This window comes from Canis lupus, chromosome 1 (genome assembly GCF_011100685.1).
Source record: "Canis lupus familiaris isolate Mischka breed German Shepherd chromosome 1, alternate assembly UU_Cfam_GSD_1.0, whole genome shotgun sequence".
Classification (NCBI taxonomy): domain Eukaryota; kingdom Metazoa; phylum Chordata; class Mammalia; order Carnivora; family Canidae; genus Canis; species Canis lupus.
The window spans coordinates 30180310-30202267 of NC_049222.1; the positions used below are offsets into that span (position 1 = coordinate 30180310).

The window sequence follows — 21958 nt, forward strand, 5'->3', positions numbered from 1 at the left end:
ATTCAGTTACCTATGTCAGAGACCTCTTGTCCCCTGCTCACATCTTTAGCCCATGTTTTCCTAAAGCCTTTGCTATTGGTAAACAGCTTCACACATGGGCACTTGACACTTCTCAAGTCTCATCTTTTGCACCATGGCTTCTGATGCCAGAGTTGGTCTTGTACATGCATTAGACCTGGAAGGGCAAGGGAGTTCACAGCCCATCAATGACATCCCATGACCCTGGGTCAATGAGGGAGGGGAAATAGTGGATAGATGTACTTTTATTCTGTCCCCTGGCAGATGATTCTGAGGTGCTTTTATTCAGCTCTTCAGAGGGTCTTGAATGGACAGAACCCCAATTACCCACACTGGTCACCGAAACAAATGCAATCGGACTATATTAAAAGGTGTACGGTGTTTGGAATTCGGGAGATGTTACTATATTCCTACATAAACTCATCAATCCCCATGTATTTGCCACTACATCTAATAAAAACATGGACAGGGAGCATTGGCTCAGGAGGATTTAGCAAGAATACAGAAAGAACTAAAAGCTGTGTCAGAGAACTCAACAGGTTGAGTCTGGAGAATAGTATTCATCAGAGAGCATAATTTATATTATTAAATGTTAGAAGAATTTTTCTTTGGTCAATGGGTGGAAGCCAAAGAAAGACAATTTTAAAATAAATTTTTAACAATTAGAAACTTGAAAAGAGGGTGAATTGCTTTGTCATATAGCATATGTCCCAATCAGAATGAATTGAATGGCTCTTGGCAAGAAGGAGAAGGGGCTAGCTGAACTCTCAGATAAAGTACATGTAGCTTTCATTTGAAATCTGACTTGGCAAATGTAAATCTGTGCTGGGTTCTAACATTGTTTCATGGAACTTATGTGAAATTTGTAACATTGCAGGAAATTCTGACCATAAAACAAAACAAGAAAAATGAGATTGATTTCTGATTAACTAAATTCACACTTGCAACATATGCCAAATGTGGCAAAAATGGTTAATCTCAATTCATTAAGAGAATTAATGAAGAAGTTAAGCTATTTGTCAAGTATCAGACTATAACTGAGACTCAGCTGATTGCATTGCATGGAATTTTTGACTAGAATTCTAGTATATGGAGGAGACTCTTTGAGAATTAAAGGGCGGGAAGAAACTTTCTGAAATCCACCTTGCCAACTTTTTCCCATGCGCAGGAACCTGTGTGGTTTGCAGATGAAGAAAAGGACTTGGGTGGAGAACTCTACCTATAACCTAATTGATGATGGATGACCTTTTACTAAGCTGAGATTTATTCTGTATGTTAAGAGAAATGTGATAATGCTATTTTAAAAATATTTCTAATATAAACTACTGATTAGTTGGGTGTAGTGCAGCCTTGGAAAAATGTCTAAGCAGGAAAGTGATATCGATTTTCTTATTACTACCTTAATTGTTGATTCCTGTTGGAGCAGTCTTCCAGCTTCAATACTGAATTCCAAGATCAAACAAGATCTTCCTAATTACTAGGGTAATGAGTACAAGCTCACAAGCAGAGTTATGTTCATAAGTACACATTTCAAAGCATCCTGAAACAAAATAAGATTTATAAAAAAAGATTTTATTTATTTATTCATGAGAGACACACAGAGAGAGGCAGAGACACAGGCAGAGGGAGAAGCAGGCTCCCTGCAGGGAGCCCGATTGATCCCGGGTCTCCAGGATCAGGCCCTGGGCTGAAGGCAGCGCTAAACCTAGGAGCCATCCGGTTGGCCCATTAAGATTCTAATTTTGGCTCTAATCCAGTATACTTGGCCTCTCTTAGAATACACCAAGGGAGGACATTTTGTGCAATGCGCACTATTAAAAAATGTGAAATTTAAGCAGGAACATGTGCACGGGTATCCATAAAACCCTTTTGAGTTGTCTTTCTTATCATGTCTAAGGACCGCGGGCAAGTTCCTTTTGGTCCTGCACCCTGCTCACATTTCGTCAAGTTCCTGAACCAATTGGTTTTTCAGTCCACGGTGAGTCAGCTGGAGCTAGCACACGCTTTCTTCTGGAATGCAAGCCGGAGCTGTTGGTTCAGACCCTGGTTCCACATTGGGAGCTACTAAAGGTGTGCTCCTAAGGCCGTCTCTTGGTTAGTCCTCAATAGCATTTCTTGGTCCACAGTCCAATTTCTGTTATTTTTGCATTCTTTTATTCTTTTAATGTACATAGGAAGAAAAGGCTATTGCTAATTACTGTCTCAGAAGTCAAAAGCTGCAAAGTTGGTGGATGTGGGTACTTAAAGCTGTTAGAATACTCACTACTTATCTCTAAGACTCCAGTGTCAGGATAAGTTGGACACAAAATGAGTTAGAATGACACTAGGTCACTTGCCATCCTTGAGAAAATTTCCATGTGGCGAGGTACATCATAAAACACCACATAATCTCCAACCCAGTGGCACATCCCTGTTACGTATTAATCCGGCTATGAGAGACCCAATGCTTAGTCAAAGAATGGGGTCCTCAAGTTCCAAAAATTGTGAGCCATCTTCTGGCACAGCACATCTGCTTATTTTATGTCTAAGAACTGTGGTCCTGGAAACTATTTTTTTGGTACCTTTATAAAGTGAGTGTCTTTTTGATTGCATAATTATTTATGGTAAAGTTTATACAGATGTGTTCAATAGGTATTTTATTTTCTCCCATTATTCAGTTCATTAGAAATATTTTAAATTCAACTCTTGTGAAGATGAGTTCCAGAAAGGAAAGTTAACCTCAGAAGTATTATCAGAAGCTATTTAAAGTAGCTATAAGATGGTCTCTGTCTCTGTCTCTCTTTTTCTCCAATTGAGTCATACCTTTGAACTTATTCTTTGGAAGTTTAGGGAATACTGATTTTTTTTTAATACTGGGGAAAAAATAAGGCTTTTTTTCCCTCCAAACACCTTGGGCAAATCACATGTTTAAAATTTGTTCTTGTATTTATTGGTTTTGCAAAAGAAGGTGTTGTCTTACACAGTATTTGCAATCAAAAGAAAAACATTTGTTTGAGAAAAGGCAGTTTGCAAAAAATGTTTCTGGTCTTTTATAATTCTCATTAAAAGAATATCTGGCAAATTAATAAAGTAAGAACTTGAAACGTGACAAAATTTTACTTAGACAACGTAGAATTACAATAGCCATTATGGGGAATGGTCAGTTAGGCAAAATTGTTGATTTAAGAAGTGCACTTGAGGGTGTGTGGGTGGCTCAGTCAGTTAAGTGCTCAACTCTTGATTTCAGCTAAGGTTGTGATCTCAGGATCATAAGGTATGAAGCCTGCTTAAGATTCTCTCTCCCTCCCCCTCTACTACGCTCATCGGCCCTGTCAAAAAAATAAAAAAGTGCACTTGAAAGCAAGGGTTCCCAAATCAAACAAACAACAGAATGGGATGCCTATTTTAATTGGTACCCACAAGCCTCCAATAGCTTCATTGAAAGATCTATTGCAAAAGGCTAATGAAAATTTAAGGACACAAGAGGTACTTAAACAAGAGACAATAAGACTGATGTGATGCCTCTTGCTTTCCTCTATCCTCCTTTGCCTCAGTATTCATGTCCTACTAATCCTCTATCTGAATTACCTTTCTGTTCTGAAGAGACTATTAAATAATTGCCTTTTAAAATACATCACCCAGGAAGCCTGGGTGGCTCAGTGGTTTAGCACCGCCTTTAGCCCAGGGCATGATCCTGGAGACCCAGAATTGAGTCCCACGTCGGGTTCCCTGCTTGGAGCCAGCTTCTCCCTCTGCCTGTGTCTCTGCCTCTCTCTCACTCTCTCTCTGTCTCTCATGAATAAATAAATAAAATCTTAAAATAAATAAATAAATAAATAAAATACATCACCCAAGGCTGCAGGCAATCTTCAGATAGCTTTCACATCTTGGCCAAAGTCAAAACCAAGAGCCATAGTTAAAGAATTTCTTAAACCTAAGGAGGATCCCTAAAAGTTTCCTGAAGAATTTAGAAGCCTTATTAGGGCCTATGAGTTGGAGCTGGTTGTGTACAGGGTGGTAGGATGTGGTGAAGCCCCCAAATGGACGCAAGAAGCAGAATGGCATAACCCCGAGGATAATAAGCAAGATCTTTGCTCTTCAATGTGGTCCCCTATGGACCAGAAAATACTGCAAAACAGCAACTAATCTTTTGGCAGTTATTCCTAGAGTCTTCCCTGCCCACACTGACTGGTCTGTTTTTCAAACAAGTAAACAACAAAAAGATGAATCTGGGCAGACTTTAAAGCCTCTCTGGAAGCTCTTTTTCCATGGCATTTTGGGTTTCATACAATAAATGAAGTCCCCTCCCCCCATCCCCTCTCTATCTGCCTTATTTGTAAATAAATTATCTCCAAAGATCAGTGGACTCGTTAAAGGGCAGAAAATAGTATGTAATGGCACTGGTCTGATTTAACTGATGACTGTCACTGAGCACTTTGAAAGGACTTTGGAACAAGACTGTAAATGAAAGTCCTCCAAGTTCTTAGCCTTATAGCTGCAACAGCCCCAGGCCCAGAAACCAAAACAACAACCTGTGCCTTCCCCACTGCACCCTCTAATGGGATCCATTATCAAAATGCTGTCCCAGAAATAAGTGTCTCATTTGTAATCAACTAAAACACTGGGAAAAAGATTGCCCTCAAAGGTTTTGTTTAAATCCTTCTCTATCAACTCAAGTTCCCCCATATCTTCCTTTGAAGGGAGGCCCCCAGATGTGCCCCTTCCAGGTTGATGGGACTCTGAGAGATTTTCTGGTAAAACTACCAGTCATTCCTTTAAACAGCCAAGGGAAAACTAAAATTAAATGTAATAAAAATCATTGTCAAATTCTGGTAGATACTGGAGCTACACTCTACTTTGGATCTCATTAAGAGCTTGTAGATACGATTCTGGGAAAAATGTCAGAAGCTAGCTAAGGTTGAGAATTCTTACCAGAGTCAACTTGTCTGGGTATCTTATCTACAGTACCTGGTAAGGAGAGGAAGATAAAGTTTCATACTGTTGCTTTCTTTTACAAATTCAGGCCCATTGGTTATTGGTTCCTTCTCTTCTGAGGATAGCTATCGCCTTCTCACTCGAACCCTTTTCCATTCTGAGAATCTGGCTTGGCTTTCTGCGCCTGGGCAATGCAGGTTGTTGGTTCTTATATATTCAGGCATTTCAACCATTGGGTTGGGGTGCAAAATTGTGGCTAGACAGAAAGGTGGATTGTACTCCATTTGTGACTGGGATCCTTCCAATTTGAATCCAATTTATGTAAATAAAAAGGTTTGTATTGTTACAATTAATTCACAGCTAAAATTTTAGAACAGAAACTCTAAGTTCTCTTTCCGTGTCTGTCTGTATGTTTATATGTGTCTACAAATGTATATTGTATATATGTGATATGTTTCTACCTCTGGATGGTATTACCAAACTTAATTTGTAAGAGCTCTGTTTGGTTGATTTGAAGACAAGTGCTTGTATGGATTGAGTATTCCAACATTCTCAGAAACATAGAAATTAACCCAAATGTTTTTCAAGTTCACGTGATCTAAAATTAATCTTTAGTAAATAAAAACTAGCTTAAGTTTGTTGGTTTAATTAAAACAGGCATGTCTTTAGAATTATCAACATTAAATATAATACTTTTATTCTACCTAGGCTTATTAAAGGTCAAGTAAGTTCTTTATTTTTCTTAAAAGATTTGTTAGCAAGAAAAATAACTTTGGATGATGGCTTACTTTGTCTAATGTCTCATGGAGTTTTCATAGGTAGTCTAAATATAACTGCTAAGAAACATGACTTAAATAGATATAAGTGGGGTAAGAGTTTTTAGGTGAATTTTGCAGCAATGATTATGTTTTACGGTATGTTTGCTTGAAAAAGATTCTAAAAATGTTTTCAGTTACTTGAAACTTCAGAGTTTTGCTAAGTTAAGTTAAATGATGGATAGTCATTGACTATCTAATTCACTTCCAAATAAGATCAAATCCTGAAACATTACTTAACAAAGGTTTATCTATTTTTGGCTTCTTATTAACAATAAACTTAAGATATGTGGGTCTCTAAGTAAACATTTTGTGCCCCTTTGAAAAATTTACTGTGAAGGAGAATGTACTTCTAGAAATGAGAAAATATATTTATAAATCCGCCAGTCTGCAGAATGCTAGTGTAAGAGACAGGTTACAATTGCTTATTTCTTACTTTTCACTACAAAGTGAGGATTTTAATCAATATATATAGTTAAAAGTACTTAGAAATAATAAGGGTAAAAGGAAACAACTCTATATGAAAGGTAGAGAAGGAAAGTTGAGTGAGGGATGCTTGGGTGGCTCAGCGGTTGAGCATCTGCCTTTGGTTCAGGGCATGATCTCAGAGTCTCGGGATCGAGTCCCACTTCGGGCTCCCTGCATGGAGCCTGATTCTCCCTCTCCTGTGTCTCTGCCTCTCTCTCTCTTTGTGTCTCTCATGAATAAATCAATAAAATCCTTTTAAAAAAATGAAAGTTGAATGTTCAAAATAGAGAAAAAGAAAAACTAGGACAAAACTGTAGAAGTTTTATGGAAAAGGAATCTTGGAAAAGGAATTTGGATAAACTGCAAAGATTGAAATTAATTTCTTCAAGCTTTTTTGAAAAAATAAGTTTCATTTTCAAAGTATATTAGTAAAAAATTAGAATTTGATTTTCTATTAAAAGGACAGTTTTCTTGGGCTTTCTGTATGCTTTTGATAACAAATTATGAAAAGTTTCTTTACCTTTTAAGTAATCTGCCTAAGTAACAAAGATTTTGTGTCTTACCAAGATAATTTAGTGTGCTTCATGTTATCTTTATCAAGTCTTTGATTACTTAAAACAAAGAACAAAATAAGCAAAAAAAAACCCCAAAAAACAAAAATCAAAAAACTTCTCAATATTAAAGGAGCTAACTTTTTCTCACCACTCTGTAAACTTCTGTATTTGCCTTTGATGTTTTCTATAGTCATTTTGGTTAAGTGAATATTTTTTTTTACAAACTCCCCATATATCAAATTCTAAATAAAACCTTTTAGACCTGAAGTTAACTTTGGGATTTTCTAGAGGGTTCTTGAAAAATCTCAAACAATTTGTTCTTTCTCTTTATAAAAAGGGAGATATTAAATGAATTATGCTTATTTGGTATGTTAATTATGTGGTAAGCATTGTCAAATAAGAAGTAACACTTCTTTATGTTGTATTTGTATAGGTATATGTTATAAGTGTTCTAGAAATTATATGCAATTTTTAAAGTCTGATGTGTACTGGTATAATGTTATCAGTCATTATCTTAAAACATTATCTTAAAATTATTATCTTAAAACATTGTATGTTACTGAAATAACCAAATTTCCTTATCAATCCCATTATACTTAGCTCTCATCAGATCTTTAACAATGGGCATTTGTAAGTTGTCATTTATGGACAGTTATTGTTCTACTCTGATGATTTTGCAAAAGTGAGACTTATGTGAAAAGGACCCTACCAATAACTCTCAATTATTGACACTGCTGTCAAGGTACAAAGTGTTGAACCTTGGATGCATAGCTTACAACTAAAGAAAGCTCCATTTAACATCTAGTCCAACTCAGGTCCCTACTTTATTGTGTCAGACTCCCTAACTCTGGGATCTATTTACCTATCCCTAACAACCCCTAACCTGGGGAACCTTGATTCTGGATTCTTGATTCTCTGCACAAAGATTGGAACACAAGACAAGAGTCATCAAAATTAAACTGTTAGTGGTCTACAGTTCCTGAAATTTTACTGGCCTCTCTGGCTGTCACATTTCCAGTCTTGAGCCATAGATTCAAACAGGAATTTTTTTTTTATTTTTATTTTTACTCATTAGGAAATTTTATTATTATTATTATTTTTTTAATTTATTTTTTTATTGGTGTTCAATTTACTATCATACAGAATAACCCCCAGTGCCCGTCACCCATTCACTCCCACCCCCCGCCCTCCTCCCCTTCCACCACCCCTGGTTCGTTTCCCAGAGTTAGCAGTCTTTACGTTCTGTCTCCCTTTCTGATATTTCCCACACATTTCTTCCCCCTTCCCTTATATTCCCTTTCACTATTATTTATATTCCCCAAATGAATGAGAACATAATAATGTTTGTCCTTCTCCGACTGGCTTACTTCACTCAGCATAATACCCTCCAGTTCCATCCACGTTGAAGCAAATGGTGGGTATTTGTCATTTCTAATAGCTGAGTAATATTCCATTGTATACATAAACCACATCTTCTTTATCCATTCTTCTTTCGTTGGACACCGAGGCTCCTTCCACAGTTTGGCTATCGTGGCCATTGCTGCTATAAACATCGGGGTGCAGGTGTCCCGGCGTTTCATTGCATTTGTATCTTTGGGGTAAATCCCCAACAGTGCAATTGCTGGGTCGTAGGGCAGGTATATTTTTAACTGTTTGAGGAACCTCCACACAGTTTTCCAGAGTGGCTGCACCAGTTCACATTCCCACCAACAGTGTAAGAGGGTTCCCTTTTCTCCGCATCCTCTCCAACATTTGTTGTTTCCTGCCTTGTTAATTTTCCCCATTCTCACTGGTGTGAGGTGGTATCTCATTGTAGTTTTGATTTGTATTTCCCTGATGGCAAGTGATGCAGAGCATTTTCTCATATGCATGTTGGCCATGTCTATGTCTTCCTCTGTGAGATTTCTGTTCATGTCTTTTGCCCATTTCATGATTGGATTGTTTGTTTCTTTGGTGTTGAGTTTAATAAGTTCTTTATAGATCTTGGAAACTAGCCCTTTATCTGATATGTCATTTGCAAATATATTCTCCCATTCTGTAGGTTGTCTTTGAGTTTTGTTGACTGTATCCTTTGCTGTGCAAAAGCTTCTTATCTTGACGTTTAAAGAAGAAATCATACCTATTCTCCTAAAGCTGTTTGGAAAGATAGAAAGAGATGGAGTACTTCCAAATTCGTTCTATGAAGCCAGCATCACCTTAATTCCAAAGCCAGACAAAGACCCCGCCAAAAAGGAGAATTACAGACCAATATCCCTGATGAACATGGATGCAAAAATTCTCAACAAGATACTGGCCAATAGGATCCAACAGTACATTAAGAAAATTATTCACCATGACCAAGTAGGATTTATCCCTGGGACACAAGGCTGGTTCAACACCCGTAAAACAATCAATGTGATTCATCATATCAGCAAGAGAAAAACCAAGAACCATATGATCCTCTCATTGGATGCAGAGAAAGCATTTGACAAAATACAGCATCCATTCCTGATCAAAACTCTTCAGAGTGTAGGGATAGAGGGAACATTCCTCGACATCTTAAAAGCCATCTACGAAAAGCCCACAGCAAATATCATTCTCAATGGGGAAGCACTGGGAGCCTTTCCCCTAAGATCAGGAACAAGACAGGGATGTCCACTCTCACCACTGCTATTCAACATAGTACTGGAAGTCCTAGCCTCAGCAATCAGACAACAAAAAGACATTAAAGGCATTCAAATTGGCAAAGAAGAAGTCAAACTCTCCCTCTTCGCCGATGACATGATACTCTACATAGAAAACCCAAAAGTCTCCACCCCAAGATTGCTAGAACTCATACAGCAATTCGGTAGCGTGGCAGGATACAAAATCAATGCCCAGAAGTCAGTGGCATTTCTATACACTAACAATGAGACTGAAGAAAGAGAAATTAAGGAGTCAATCCCATTTACAATTGCACCCAAAAGCATAAGATACCTAGGAATAAACCTCACCAAAGATGTAAAGGATCTATACCCTCAAAACTATAGAACACTTCTGAAAGAAATTGAGGAAGACACAAAGAGATGGAAAAATATTCCATGCTCATGGATTGGCAGAATTAATATTGTGAAAATGTCAATGTTACCCAGGGCAATATACACGTTTAATGCAATCCCTATCAAAATACCATGGACTTTCTTCAGAGAGTTAGAACAAATTATTTTAAGATTTGTGTGGAATCAGAAAAGACCCCGAATAGCCAGGGGAATTTTAAAAAAGAAAACCATATCTGGGGGCATCACAATGCCAGATTTCAGGTTGTACTACAAAGCTGTGGTCATCAAGACAGTGTGGTACTGGCACAAAAACAGACACATAGATCAGTGGAACAGAATAGAGAATCCAGAAGTGGACCCTGAACTTTATGGGCAACTAATATTCGATAAAGGAGGAAAGACTATCCATTGGAAGAAAGACAGTCTCTTCAATAAATGGTGCTGGGAAAATTGGACATCCACATGCAGAAGAATGAAACTAGACCACTCTCTTTCACCATACACAAAGATAAACTCAAAATGGATGAAAGATCTAAATGTGAGACAAGATTCCATCAAAATCCTAGAGAAGAACACAGGCAACACCCTTTTTGAACTCGGCCATAGTAACTTCTTGCAAGATACATCCACGAAGGCAAAAGAAACAAAAGCAAAAATGAACTATTGGGACTTCATCAAGATAAGAAGCTTTTGCACATCAAACAGGAATTACTGGAAAGTATTCTTGACTCCAAGTTAGCATCCTCTGGTAGATCACTGCTCTGTTGGCTAGGAGTAAGTACAAATGAGGCTATGACCAGGAACCTCACCTTAACCCTTGGAGATATTGCAGAATCTGTTGCTAAAGCAATAGCTGCCCTTCAAAAATTCCTAGATGCTATGGCCCAAGTTGTTTTGGGGAATAAGATAGCTCTTGATTATCTTTTTAGGAGAGCAAGGATGTGTTTGTCCTATGGCCAATACCACTTGCTGCACTTGGATTGACATTTCTGGGGAAGTCGAAATTCTGGGATCCCTGGGTGGCACAGCGGTTTAGCGCCTGCCTTTGGCCCAGGGCGTGATCCTGGAGATCCGGGATCAAATCCCACGTCAGGCTTCCTGTGCATGGAGCCTGCTTCTCCCTCTGCCTGTGTCTCTGCCTCTCTCTCTCTCTCTCTCTGTGACTATCATAAATAAATAAAAATTAAAAAAAAAAAAAAGAAATTCAAAAGATCACTTGTCTTAAGAAAGTGACCTTACAATGAGGTCTTTCTTTGATTTATTTGATTCTGATTGGCTTGGGTCTTGGAAGCCGTGGCTCTGAAGTACATTTCAGACATTGGGAATTTTTCTGCTTATGATAATCATAGTAGTCTTTTTGCTGTGCTGAGTTCTCTCAAAACCTTTAAATAGTATGTTCACATGTGACAGCCATCAAGCAAATGATCATCTTAAGACCAGAATATCAGAAAGAGAATGAAGAGAATGAAGGACTTAAAGAATTTGAACTTGAAGTTGTGACCCGTGAATACCATAGAAAGATTCAGCAAAAAGATGTAACACCTGATTAGCAGAAACTAGAGAACTTCAAAGGGGTAGCCTGGAGTAACATTAATACCTTAAATTTTGATCACATCTCTCAAGACTCAGAGTGTGATCAAAAAGGGGAGAATAGGTAAAAAGAAGAAAAGTCCCCAAATAGAGTCACTTATGCTAAGCCCCACATCACCAAACCTAGATTTACCTTAATTACAGTTTGTCTTCTCCAAGAAATGGAATCTTAAACCAGGAATCACCTGGTTAGTATTAATGAGGTAATACTAACCTGATACATGATAGACTCTTGCTCTCCTAAAGAAAAATACCCTTGCCACAACTAATCCACTTTTTGTTAGTATGACTCACTTGTCCCCTCACTCTTTTCTGCCTGTAAAAGTCTTTTTGTACAGCTTTTCTATGCCTCTTTTTATCTGCTCTATAGAATGCAGCCCAATTCATGAGTCACTGAAAAAAAGCCGATACAATCTTTGATATTTACTCATTTGAATTTTTTAACATTACAAATCATCTAAAGCAGAAAATGCAGGCCATCATTGCCCATGCAAAATGGTAGAAAAATGGGGTTAACAGAAGAAAAAATATGACATTTAATGAATGAAATGGAATTAAAAGCCAATGGGCATTTGATTTCTCTTATCCACACTCCTTACATGTAGACAGGAAAATAGCTCTTGGGGCAGTTCATCCCATTGCTTCCTTTCTTAATTTTCTTTTGGTTATCCTTGTAAGAATGGGAAAGAACTGGCCCTCACCCAAGAAGCTTTGTTGTTTTTTTATCCCCCAAGCAAAACTCATCAATAATCTGAAATGGTTTAACACCCCTTGTTGGTATTATTTAGGTATTTCTGAGAATGCTAATGAACAATTCAATTTGGCACTTTAGAAAAACACAATCTGGTAGTGTTATTTGGCTGTTATTCACACTTGCTAATGATTGACTCTCTTTGGCTTTTATGTGTTGGAGTCCAACCCACCACGTTTTTCAGGGGGCAGGGCTGAAAAGCAAGTAACTAGCTTATCATAGGTGAAACTTGTAAGCTTGAGGTTTAAACTGGGGCCTGCTTAGACACTACCTACTCAACACAAGACTAAATGGAACAAAATAAAGTCTGGCCATGTTCATCAGGGTCGCCATTGTGGTGGCATGCAAATATTTACCAGGCATTCATTGTATGGGAACACTGTGTTAAATACATTACCAGGCAAGGTAAACAGACATAGTCCTTGACCTTCTGAGGTGTTATAACCTAAAAGTGTGGGGGCAATAGAGATAAATATATAAATGATTAAAAGCAAATATTCTGTGCTCACTCTTTTCCTAGTGCTCACCAGATAGAGGCGCAGGAGAAACACTTAACATTAATCGAGCACCTGAAAACAGTTTCTGTTTCTGACTTTTTTCTTTTCAGGAGAAAGATAAAAAGCAAGCATAATTCTCCCTTCCCTCAGTTTTCTAGATGGAACATTGGAACATTATCAATTGTATTTCATTAATTCCAGGGAATATAGTCCAGGAGACAAGTTACATCTAGAAAAACCCAGAAGTCAATAACTATACAAGTTTATATAAGGATGAAGTTGTTCTATTATTAGTTTTGCAGGAAGAGCTGTGTTGTCCTGACCTTTTTACTTTCTTAGAGCAACATCTCTATGCCCCTCCACTCTATTGCATGCTTTTCTTATTTTTCTGTCTGAGAAGAAATCTTTAAGGGATATGGAACTTATAGACATTATATCTAAATAGCACTTTCGTGCTTTGGTCATTTGTTGCCAGGAATTATTCTGGGAAAATGATAGCTCTGGAAGGTCAGCTAATCCTAGCCACCACTCAATCCCATGGTGGAGGTGGGGGTGGAGAGCTCAGTGTTCCCAGATGTAGAGGGATGAGCAGGGGATTAATCCCCTCTACAAACATATCCTCTCCTGACCCATATGTGCATCGAGGGTAAGAAGTTTCAGTTGAAACATTCCTTTCTTTCTTTATTTGTGTAACTCAGAAAGTAGGCTACCCTCTGCTTAGTGATGAGGGGTTCCAGTTCGGCAGATAGGAAAGATACTGAGTGATTCTAGCGGATTTCAGTACCAATTCTACCCCCCAGGCAATAAGGGAGAATCAGTTATGTATGGGTTTATAAGAGCTCGAGGTCTGGGATTGTTAATCTTCCATTTCTCTCTCTCTTTTAAAGACTGGTTTAAATAAGACTGATACCAAGGCACCTGTGTGGCTCACTCTGTTGAGTGTTTAACTCTTGCTTTTGGCTCAGGCCATGAGCTCAGGGTTGTGAGAGCAAGCCCCACCACCTTGGAATCCACACTGGACCTGGAGTCTGCTTGAGATTCTCTCTCTCTCTCTCTACCCCTCATCCTATGTGGGCATGTACCCACTAAAAATAAATAAATAAATAAAACTTTAAAAAAATAAGACTTTGGGGTGCCTGGGTAGCTCAGTGAGTTAGATGTCTGCCTCCAGCTCAGGTCATGATCCTGGGGTCCTGCAATTGAGCCCCACTGAGCTCCCTGCTTAGCCAGAAGTCTGCTTTTCCCTCTTCCTCTCCCTCTGCCTCTCTCCTGCTAATGCTTTATCGCTCTCTCTCTCAAAAAAAATCTTTAAAAAAACCCAAGACTGATATCTGGCCTAAATAATATTAAACTATATTAATTAAAAGAGTAAATAAATATATAATGGTTTGACAGGTAACTTGTAGAGATAGTATCTCCCAATCAAGTATATTATCATATTAAATTATTGAATGTTTTTTTCATTTTATCACAGATAGTGGCTTTGATTGAGACAATGGAGTGAAACCTCAAAACATTTTGAGTTTAATAAATCTCATTACTAGCAGAATGACTATCATCAATTATTCCAAAGCAGATCCAGTAAATTCTGCCGGCTACTCATTTTCCAAAACTTGATCACAATGCTTTAAAGTGACAAAGAGAGGTTCTTTATCTTTAAATCCATTTGCTTTTTACCATATTAGTACAATTTATTTGTGATGTTGTTCAAGCATTTGTTTAATGTAAACTCTGTAGCAATTCATTTATAGTTTGAAAACCATAAATAGGCTGTTGGCAGCAACTTCTGTGGCACTGGGTATGTGAAATATATGTACAGAATTAGGAGATACTAATATTGTTTAAACTATAATATAAATTTATTTAGATTTTAATGTCAACATGTGCCATTGTAGCCATCTAAGTACACTTAAAACATAGAGAATCTAGGGGTGCCTGGGTGGTGCAGTTGGTTAAGCGCCCAACTCTTGGCTCAAGTCATGATCTCAGGATCATAAGATTGAGCCCCAAGTCAGGCTCCATGATCAGCAGGGAGTCTGTTTGAGTTTCTCTCCCTCCTCTGTCTACCCCTCCTCCTGCTTGTACCTGTCTCTCTAAAATAAATAGATCTTTAAAAATACGTAGTGAAAACAAATACATAGTGAATCCATTATGAGAGATGTCAACAGCTTTTCATCAACTCAGTTTCAGATGAGGAAACTGTAGCCCACAGGATTAAGGCAGGGTACTTAGAGCAGACAATAAAAAGCACCCATCTTGTCACAAATGAAATTTAGCCTAAACTATTCACAAGTCAAGGAGAGAACTGATCCTTAAATTCTGACCCTTAAAACCCCTGCTGAACCCTGGTGTGAAAAAATATTCTGAACCAATAGCAAACATCACTCGATTTTTCTAGAGTATACTTCAAAGCTTTTCTTTACTTAAAGAATAAACAAAACAATATTTTGCATATGTATAATATTACTGTATCCTTTATGAGTGCTATTAATCTTCATAGTTGAAACAGCAGAAATTCAAAGAAAGTTGTTCACTGATGTTTTCACAGCTGGTAGAGAGGACAGACAACATCACCACCATATTTAGTTATGGGTATAGGGAGGTTGCTGATTTTCATTAGATTTTCAGTTTCAAGTGCAGGCATTTGCTGATAGGATAAAGCCATTTAAGACTGTTGAGGAAAAAAGATGGTAGAATTGAAGGGATTCCCAGCTGCCACTTTGAATAGGGATTTCTGGAAGCTTCTCAGGCTTTGGAATATTAAATGGCACTCAAATGAGTGGTCTCAGTCCAGTTATAGAAATGAAAGCATGAGTAGTCCTTAGGCACTACTGAATAATCAAATAGATACATTGGCTCATTTACTATTATTTCTTGATTATGGGTTCACTACTTCAAAATAAAAATATTTAAACTCAGGAAAATATGTTGAATATTGAATGGACTATAAGACATTATAGTTCTTCCCACAACATTTAAAATTCCCAGCATCTAATGCTTATTGAGATTCTCTCTGTCCAGGTCAATAGAGTAAAAAAGATAGCTCTTAATGATCACAGTTGCCAGATCTTTTTAATTACTAGTGTTCTAGAAGTAACAGGTGAATTCTTTTGCCTAGTGGTTCCCCCAGTATTTTCCAAATGAAAAAGGCTTCATTTGACCTGTCACAAAACAGTTACAGGATTTAGCCTGGAAAATTGTCTAACTTTCAAAGATTGTTATTGAAGAACGTTTTAGGAGATCCCTGTGAATGCTTTGAAAGAATTGTGAATGTTCTGATTTCGAGCTTGTTTAAAAGAAACATGGTACTCAAGAGCTGCGACAACAAACCTTCTCACTTAGTTGAAGAAAGTGCTAACTAAATGCATTCCAGGTATTCACCTTTTTTCTAATTCTGCCTGCTGTTGAGTCTCTACAGGGTATATCAAGAGGCTCTAAAATGATTTTGTCATCTAACCTCTGGAGTTTACCAGTTACTGTTGGAACTCCTGCTCTGGTCAGAGTAAATTCAGAAAAAATAATTATGCAGGACCAAGCTGCTAGGAGGGATGTTGGGGACATGTCGACTCACAATAGAACATTGATATCACAATGAGAATACAGCAATAGAATAGTAACATAACACCAGCTACTGGTCTATACTAGGAATCTGCCCATATCAGCCTTAAATTCCACCCTGCTCAATCTTTTTAAGTCATATGGATGCTGGAGTCTTTTTTTTCCTTTGTGGCTATTTTCTAGATTTCCTGAATCTGGGCTCTTTCAGTTCTGTCTCCATCCAGCTTTGATATATTTGTGTTTGGTGTACCCCTCTCAGTGAGCTTCAATTATGTGAAAGAGAAGGGACCAGTGGTGGTTGTGTGGACTTTTTTCCTCCCACTCCCTTCCTTTTGTGTCATTCCTTTTCTCCAAGGACATGGAAGAAGGAGAAGAGAGAGAGAGAGAAGGATTAAGATGAAGCTGGATAGATAAGCCTGTGGCTGGTTTTATTACTCTGAATGAAGGTACAGGATCTAAAGGCAGCCCTGCTTTATTCGAGCCAGAGCAAGGTTGATGGGAGACCAGGTGTGGGAGTATGCCCCTACAAGAAAGGGTATTTCAGTGATTACACATTAACTATGTTCACTGAGGGGAAAGTAGATTTAAAAAAGCAGATGTTCCTGCAGCCCAGTAGAATGAGAACCACTCTTGATCCTGTCAAAAGAACATTTTGAATCAAAGGGGCTTCATGGAAGCAAAAGAGTTTTGTGATTGAGTGCTATGATGTGGCCTTTTAATCATTAAACCTTTTCATAGTGGTAAAATGAACCTCCATTGTCGTGGCCACACCAATAAGGTCATCCAACTTAGAGAAAAAGAAGGACTTTGCTATGGGAGAGGGCACTAAAAGAAGGGGATGGGCAGGCAGCCCTGTGGCATTTATAAGGTAATAGCAGCAGTACATTGAAAAGAGAGAGAAGGCTGTCCAGGTTTGTTTGTTCAGTTTATTTTCCTGGCAACACGCTCTTACAAGCTGAACACGCCTTGAACAATGAACATTACTATTTTACAGATGGTCTGTTCCCCTCTTTTGTTTCCACACACAGTTTTACTGGATTGGTTTAGTTTTTACTGTTCTCTAAGTAAAGATTACTTAGGAATGTTGATTGGAAATAGCATTTTATTCCTTTTTTTTTTTTTTTTTTTTTTTTAGAGGCAGGGGAAGGGCTGAAGGAGAGGGAGAAAGAGAATCTTAAGCAGGTCCACACTCAGCAAGAAGCCCAAAGCGGAACTCAATTTAAGGACCCTGAGATCATGACTTGAGCCAAAACCAAGAGTTGGATGCTTAACTGACTGAGCTACCCAGGTGCCCTGGAAATGGCATTTTATTCTTAATCACTTTTCTACAGCTGTGGTGGAGCCATTAGCATGACCAGGAGGAGAGAATTGCATTGCCCCCTCTCCTGAGATTAATCAAACTGTCTGGTCTGAGCCAGGAGATGAGATTTATGAAGACACTGCCTCTATCTCCATTTCTGGAAAGGAACCTGCATTTTGGCTGACCTCATCATGATTGACTCACTACTATTTTTTTTTTCTTGAACATTTCCTATGACTTTGAAGTTCCACTGTTTTTTTCTGCTATAGTTTTCTATCGAGACAAACACTAGATCTTCTAATACAGTTGTTTTTCTTTTGCATCTTCCCCAATTGAAACTGTGTGCCCATGAAACACCAACTCCCCATTCCCCTCTTCCCGCAGCCCCCAGCAACCACTATTCTACGTTCTAGCTCCATGAATTTGATGACTTCAGGTACTTCACATAAGTAGAAGTCAGGAGAAAGTGAGAAATGAGAATAGGAGAGAAATTCTAACCAACTAAAGTTTATAGAATTTGGTTAACCATTTGGATTTAAAGTTTTCACCTTGCCTTCAGTGGGAAGAAGTTGAAAATAAACATCAGAAACATTCTACAATGACTAAACTGTATCATCTACTCTATGATATCACCAGGCACCAGCCCAGCCCAGCCCAGCTCCGCCTACCTGGACAAAGCACCCCTTCACACGGCCAGACCTTTCTTTGAGCTACTGATGACTTACCTCAGACGAGCCTTTCAGGTGTCCCAGCAATTCTTTGCTTTTTGAGGTGATTCACTACTCAGATTTTCTTGACCACTATTAACATTCTTTCTCTACTACTCTCAGATCCCCATCATTTTCTTCTCTTCCTCACTCCTGGCTTATGTCACTGACATAAAGTATAGCATTCAGAAAGGAAGTTCCACAAGCTCCCACCATAAAATCTACCCATTCACTTGCCTCTGGGCCCACAATTGTTATCCCTCTTGTTATTAAGAGTAAACCCTCTCTGCTCCTACCTCTTGTTATTAAGAGTAAACCCTCTCTGCTCCTACCTCAGAAAACCCCCCCTACAGGGACATGGCCCCCATCTCATCTTGCCTACGTAGGAAGTTGCTCTTTGGTCCTCTGCCCTCTCCCTTAACCTGTGTTTTCCCCTCTTCTGAATCACTCTATGAACATGCAAACATGTTATTATTTCTCCTTTCTTTAAAAAAAAGAATTTTCTCTTGATTCACACCCCATCCTTTGTTTAGTGCCAGATTTTTTGTTTGTTTGTTTCTTTGGATAGCAAAAATACTTGAGTGACCTGTATACTTTCTATCCTCTTACATTGATATCTCTCTTGAACACACTCCAGTCAAGCTATTAGAACTTCACTAAAACTACATTTACATGGATAGATCCAATGGTACATCCTTAATTTTACCTTATCTGGCCTTATAAGCAGCCTTTGACCAAGCTCATCACCCTCCCTTCATTGAACCTTCTGCATGGGGCTTCTAGGACACCACACTCTCTTGGTTTTTCTCCCACCTTACTGTTTACTCCTCAGAGCATTCTCCTGGTTCCTGTTTACCATCACTCCATCTGAAATTTGGAGCACCCTGGCCTCATTCCTGGGACTACTCCTGTAGTCTATGAGACTATCATGCCCTCAGTGAGCTTAGCTTGTTTCATGGCCTTTTAACTATAGAGCTGCACATCCAACTGCCCATTTGACATGTCCCCCTGGATGTATAATAGACATTGCTAATTTAATATGCACCAAGTATAATTGTTTTTATATTTATTTATTTATTTTATATATAGAGAGAGATTGAAAGCTGAGTGTGGAGCTCCATGTGGGGCATGATCCCAGGACCCTGAGATCATGACCTGAGCCTGAGCCCAAACCAGGAGTCAGACACTGAAAACCAGCTGAGCCACCTAAGCACTCTGCACCAAACACACTTTTTAAATTCAACATCAAATCTGCTCAATCCTTTTTCAGGTATGCATTTCTCAATTAAGAGAAATGGCTATTTCCTCAAATGATAGAAACTTTATTCCTTTAGTTACTTAGCCTATAAACTTGGAGTCATTATTGATTTCTAAGTTCCTTATGGGACGTATATTCAATTCATTAGCAAGTCACATAAGCTCCACTCCAATATCAGCCAGAATGTGACCACTTTGTGTCACTCTCTACTCACTACTCTGGAGCAAGCCACCATTTCTCTCCTGGATTATGCAATCTCAACACACTAGTCACAGTGATTTTGGTAGTGTAAGTAAGGAGCTTTCCCCATCCAAAACATATACCATTACCTGTGTGTTTCTCTTTATGTAGACTATCTTTTAATTAAGGAGATTTATAAAATCTTTTAGTGGTTCCCCTAATCCAACTGAATTAATTGATTAATTAATAGATTCATATTAAAAACGGTTTCTCTACAACACAATGTAGTTCTGCTCTGTCACATGACATCTCTGAAGGCATCTACTATGCTTGTCCTCATTTACACATTGGCCTCCTTGCTGTTCCTAGATTGTACCAGGTGCAGTTTTGCCACAGGGCCTTTAATCTTGCAGTTCTCTCTGCTTGATAGTGCTTTTCTCCCAGATATCTGCATTGTTGGTTTTCAAGCTTTCTTCAGATCTTTTTTTAAAATTTTTGTATATTTTTTTATTGGAGTTTAACAGCATTTAGTATAACACCCAGTACTCACCCTGTCAAGTGCCCCCCTCAGTGCCCCTAACCCAGTCACCTCATTTCCCGGCCCACCTCCCCTGGTTCCACTACCCCTTCTTCGTTTCCCAAAGTTAGGAGTCTCTCATGTCCTGTTTCCCTCTCTGATTTTTCCCACTCATTTTCTCTCCTTTCCCCTATAATCCCTTTCACTATTTTTTATATTCCCTGTATAAGTGAAACCATATAATGTTTGTCCTTCTCCGATTGACTTATTTCACTCAGCATAATACCCTCCAGTTCCATCCACGTCGAAACAAATGATGGGTATTCGTCCTTTCTGATGGCTGAGTAATATTCCATTGTATATACAGACAACATCTTCTTTATCCATTCATCTCTTGATGGACACCGAGGCTCCTTCCACAGTTTGGCTATTGTGGACATTGCTGCTAGAAACATCGGGGTGCAGGTATCTTGGTTTTTCACTGCATCTGTATCTTTGGGGTAAATCCCCAGCAGTGCAATTGCTGGGTTTTAGGGCAGATCTATTTTTAACTCTTTGAGGAACCTCCACACAGTTTTCCAGAGTGGCTGCACCAGTTCTCATTCCCACCAACAGAGCAAGAGGGGTTACCCTTTCTCCACATCCTCTCCAACATTTGTTGTTTCCTGCCTTGTTAATTTTCCCCATTCTCACTGGTGTGAGGTGGTATCTCATTGTGGTTTTGATTTGTATTTCCCTGATGGCAAGTGGTGCGGAGCATTTTCTCATGTGCTTGTTGGCCATGTCTATGTCTTCCTCTGTGAGATTTCTCTTCATGTCTTTTGCCCATTTCATGATTGGATTGTTTGTTTCTTTGTTGTTGAGCTTAATAAGTTCTTTATAGATCTTGGAAACTAGCCCTTTATCTGATAAGTCATTTGCAAATATCTTCTCCCATTCTGTAGGTTGTCTTTGAGTTTTGTTGACTATTTCTTTTGCTGTGCAGAAGCTTCTTATCTTGATGAAGTCCCAATAGTTCATTTTTGCTTTTGTTTCTCTTGCCTTCATAGATATGTCTTGCAAGAAGTTACTGTGGCCAAGGTCAAAAAGGTGTTGCCCGTGTTTTCCTCTAGGATTTTGATGGAATCTTGTCTCACTTTAGATCTTTCATCCATTTTGAGTTTATCTTTGTGTATGGTGTAAGAGAATGGTCCAGTTTCATTCTTCTGCACGTGGATGTCCAATTTTCCCAGCACCACTTACTGAAGACACTGTCTTTCTTCCAGTGGATAGTCTTTCCTACTTTGTCGAATATTAGTTGACCATAGAGTTGAGGGTCCATTTCTGGATTCTCTCTTCTGTTCCATTGATCTATGTGTCTGTGTCTGTTTCTGTGCCAGTACCACACTGTCTTGAAGATCACAGCTTTATAGTGATCTTTATACAACCTGAAATCTGACATTGTGATGCCCCCAGCTCTGGTGTTCTTTTTCAGTACTCCCCTGGCTGGCTATTCGGGGTCTTTTCTGATTCCACAGAAATCAGCTTAAGATGATTTGTTCCAACTCTCTGAAGAAAGTCCATGGTATTTTGATAGGGATGGCATTAAATGTGTAAATTGCCCTGGGTAGCATAGACATTTTCACAATGTTAATTCTTCCAATCCATGAGCATGGAATATTTTTCCATCTCTTTGTGTCTTCCTCAATTTCTTTCAGAAGTGTTCTGTAGTTTTTAGGGTATAGATCCTTTACCTCTTTGGTTAGGTTTATTCCTAGGTATCTTATGCTTTTGGGTGCAATTGTAAATGGGATTGACTCCTTAATTTCTCTTCC

The 21958-nt window shown here is 38.6% G+C and overlaps 1 long non-coding RNA gene across 1 annotated transcript; it reads right to left on the reverse strand.

The window, feature by feature from the left end:
• Positions 1-1053: 1053 nt before the first annotated feature.
• LOC111090650 lies at positions 1054-16190 on the reverse strand. The gene is made up of 4 exons (XR_005353057.1): positions 16082-16190; positions 15092-15295; positions 12525-12572; positions 1054-1558 (listed from the first exon to the last, which is right to left on the reverse strand). It is a non-coding gene; the product is annotated as an uncharacterized LOC111090650 (long non-coding RNA).
• Between the last annotated feature and the right edge of the window lie 5768 nt (positions 16191-21958).